This window comes from Setaria viridis, chromosome 9 (assembly GCF_005286985.2).
Source record: "Setaria viridis chromosome 9, Setaria_viridis_v4.0, whole genome shotgun sequence".
Lineage (NCBI taxonomy): Eukaryota > Viridiplantae > Streptophyta > Magnoliopsida > Poales > Poaceae > Setaria > Setaria viridis.
In genome coordinates this window covers 13,336,340-13,340,465 of record NC_048271.2, presented here as the reverse complement: position 1 = coordinate 13,340,465, position 4,126 = coordinate 13,336,340, and the positions used below count along the sequence as shown (strand labels likewise).

Sequence of the window (4,126 nt, the reverse complement as noted above, 5' to 3'; positions counted from 1 at the left end):
CCTATTACTCCTAGTGTGTTTTTATTTGAAGATTTGGGCAAAATATTCACTCACCAATGGCTACCGCCTTCTCATGCTAGTACTAGAGATATCACTATATCATTACTCATAATTTCACAACTTCCCTATTAGTTACTCCTAAGATCTTTGGAGATCTCGACCATAGCATTTGAATCTGGTTGAGATAGCAGCCCTCTCGATTTTCATTACTCCTCTGTTACTTAGTCCTAATGTCTTTTATTTGAAGATTTGGATAAAATATTCACTCACAATGGCTAGGATCTTCTCATGCTAGTACTAGAGATATCACTATATATAAGTAGTCTTAATTTCACTACCCCTTTTAGTTACTCCTAATATCTTTGGAGATTTCGACCAAATTAAGATTCACCCACCGATGGCTGGCACCTGGCAGCCCCTTCTCTTGCTACTCCGAATGTGGTTGAGATAACATCACTCTCTATTTTCATTACTCCCCTATTACTCCTAATGTCTTTTAGTTGAAGATTTGGACAAAATATTCACTCACCAATGGCTAGGATCTTCTCATGCCAGTATTAAAGATATCACTATATCAGTAGTCTTAATTTCACTACCCCTTTTAGTTACTCGTAATATCCTTGGAGATTTCGACCAAAGATTCACTCACCAATTCCTGGCAGCCCCTTCTCATGCATGCTACTCTGAATCTGGTAGGGATATCGATCAGCACTATTTTCAGTACCGCTCCACCATATATTACTCCTAATTTCTTTGGATATTTGGATAAAGATTGACTAACCAATGCCTAGCAGCAGCCTAGCACCTTCCCTCGTCATTCGTTCCCAGGAAGAGTTTCCCCGAAACACATGCCAGTAAGCCGCAGCCATCACCCTCGACGTCATGACCTTTTGTGCACGCTCTCACGGACACGAGCCACGCCGTGCATGAACCCGGCCTTATGAATCCAACGCACCGCACTTTTTGCCCGCGTGGTGAAAGTGAAACCCTGGAACACGGGCACGTTCAATGAACCGAAACTCTCAGGCCCAGCCCGCACCAGTCAACTTTGGTGTTACCGTGCTATCCTTGGGCAGACCACGAAACTGCCCGAAAAGTGCAGAGCTCGAGCTTTCCCGTCATTCCATGCCTATGCTTGGAGATTCCTTCAACGATGGCACGACACGCCAGCGCTCCCCGGAGACCTTGGATGAATCTGGCCGCGATCCTTTCCTGCAGCGAAATAAAGGGCCACCGCCGGAAGCCAACCCGAATTAGGAATTAGGATGCTGCAACGGCCTCCGGGCTGACCAGTTTTGTTTCTGTGCAGGGCAATGATGGATCAGTTGTTGACAAGCGTGTGACGAACGAACGAAGGAAGCTGAGCTCTGGCGACTGGCGTGGACGAACAAGGCAAAGCCGTGCACGGCCTCGGCTTCCAAAAGTGTCGCGGCACGCGTGGGCTTTGGCAAAGGTGGGTGCGTAGGTGGATGACTGCTGCTCACGTGCGTGCTCCAGCCTCCAGCCACACAAGCGCACGCGAGGCAGCTGGAAAAGTTTGCCTTTTGCTAGTAGGCCATGTAAGCACGTACAGGTTCGCACGAAACTTGGGATAGACGAATGAAACCTTATCATCATGTGGCCGTGTGAGTCATAGCCAATCGTCGAGCCTGATCCCAGTTGTGACTTTGTGGGAGCCCGAAATGAAGAGGAACTGCGAGTCAACTAGTGGCTGGCTCCCAGTGTGCGATTTGAATTTGAATTTCGATCGTCCGCACCATCCACTTGCTCGATCAGAAACCCGGGATCGCTTCGACAAATTCTGAGGATTTGTTGTTGGAATCCAAACTCAGCCGTGGCGTGACAATCTACGTCGTCCTAGAATTAGAACTCAATTTCGCTCCAAACAAGCTGTGACTGTGAGGGTCTGTTTTGGAACGCATGAACATTCATGAAACTCCAAACGGGTTGGTGGGAGGTGGCGTTCCCATCCGGCCTCCGGTTCCTTTCAAGGACACGCATCCCTTGACGCGGGTGACGGTGAGAAACGGGTGAACCGGCGAGTAGTTCCGGCCGGAGCGAGCGGCCGGGCGCGGCGCGGCGCGGTGACGTGACGATACGGACGCCCACCACGCCCCCCTGGGTCCTCGGAGCTCGTATCGGCACGCAGAGCAACGGAGTGCGCGTCGCCTTCCGGGCATGCGGGCGGCAAGAGCCCTGTGCTCTCGTGGACCCTCCTGTCCTATCCTCCTGTTGGAATTGGAAGTGGGGTGCAATCATTTACTGCTACTAGCGCGACCGGACGTGGCCCAGCCGCCGGCGGCCGGGACCCCGGAGCACCTGCGGTGCGCCACAGGTCCCGCCTTGCTATCGTATTCGTCATCACATATAGATCGCCGGGGCGGCACCACAAAGCTTATGATTAGCACGCCTTTTCCTTTTTCTTATCCCTTTTTTAGCCCTCTGGTGGTCTCTTGGCCGTACCCGGAGATGGAAGCTTATCTGAAAGCTGCGTCGCCCAGGAAGGGATTAGCAGCAGATAACTAGTAGGCGTGCAGCTCGACGAGAGGCGCGCGTGCGGCATGCACGTTTAGCAGATTCTTGCCGCCGGGGCGGCCGGAGCTTGCTTGATCCGTCGTCAATCGACGTGGAGGAGGAGTACGTGATCATCTCTTGCGTCATCCGATTTTATTTTATCCTCGAATTTGGCCATGCTTTTCCTGCGGCTCGAATGACAAGACACGATAACGATCGATCAATGGCGATGATGATCCTTTGAAAAGATGGCCGATCTGGTGGGAGACTCGACCGTGAACGATTTTTTACCCTCCTTTTTCTTTTATTATAACAGGAAATGGGTTCTAGCCATGGCTGCCACTGGGCGCAGCTGTTGCTGTGCAAGGAGGAAAGGAAGGGGAGAAACCCCACATCAGCTGCCCGGGCGCGATGGATTTTCTAACTTTCCTGCAAAATGGCTATTTGGCGGCCATGATTATGTTTTCCCTGCCCAATAGCAAGATTGGAGGCAATATAATGGCTCCATCGCCTCGCTGCGCTGCATCCATCGACATCGATCGATCGAGGATAGGAGGACAAGACTGCCGCGGCCCATGCCTCGCGCCTTTTGGATGATCATGGCCACTATCCACGCCAGAAATGTATATTCTTGCGGTGTGGTGGGACTGGATGTACTTGGCATTGTTCAATAATTCCATTCCTTTTCTAGATTCCACGACTCAGCTTCGTCATCCCTCTGGTAGCAATCAACTACTCCGATAGTGCCCCGGTTAAAACCCGAGATGATGAATATAATTGAGCGCGCATCCGGCGTCGTGCATGGAAGACAGGCAATACTCAAGCCGTGTTTGTTTGAGATTATAATCTATCTAAATTATATAAGTTGGATCATAGATCATGTATACTATGGTAAAATACTATTTTGGGATCACTAAGCTAGTCTTGATATTATATTTCAAATTATTTATTGCCTTTTTTTACCTTACTATTCTTTACTATTCTTGACCATAATCCAACTTATATAACCAAGCGCTCAAAATAGTTTGCTCGCGTGAGAACGATGGCGTGAGAGCATTGCATCGGTGGTTTTCAGATAAACACCAATGTAGGTGCGCACGTGGCAGCGAAGTTATTACCTCATACCTGTCAATGCATATAGTATGAGGTTTAAATGTTTAATAGACTAAGGGTGCCTTCTAAATCACATGGACAAAATGACCAATTAAGTAACATATTATATGACGAGCCAGCGAGGCTTGACTAACTAGAATCAGTAGACACAAGGAATAAGTAGTTTGTTTATATATAAGATATTTAAATGGTCTTTTGCACATGATCCTGTTCAAGTTTTCTGTTATCCTTTGACTCTATGGGAGCTTTGATTTTAATTTCGTTGCAAACATGTTTTAGGTCCGTGTTATATACTTATGTTATTATCATTTTATGCCACATTTATGATTGGGCCTATAAAACAGTATTGTGCGTACATCACAGGTTATTGCAAACACACGGTAGGTTTCTTACGTGTCAAAGTTGTTCGGATTACTGCTACTCAACATCACAATCAGGGATTACCTTGTTCACATGGTATGAATTCAATTGAAAAAAAATCAGAGCTCTTGCCTTTTTG

General features: G+C 48.0%; 1 long non-coding RNA gene across 1 annotated transcript; it reads left to right on the top strand.

Annotated features, from left to right (window-relative positions):
* The first annotated feature begins 2,113 nt into the window (after positions 1–2,113).
* LOC117840872 (uncharacterized) lies at positions 2,114–3,398 on the top strand. The gene is made up of 2 exons (XR_004637106.2): positions 2,114–2,637; positions 2,831–3,398. It is a non-coding gene; the product is annotated as an uncharacterized lncRNA (long non-coding RNA).
* The last annotated feature ends 728 nt before the right edge of the window (positions 3,399–4,126 follow it).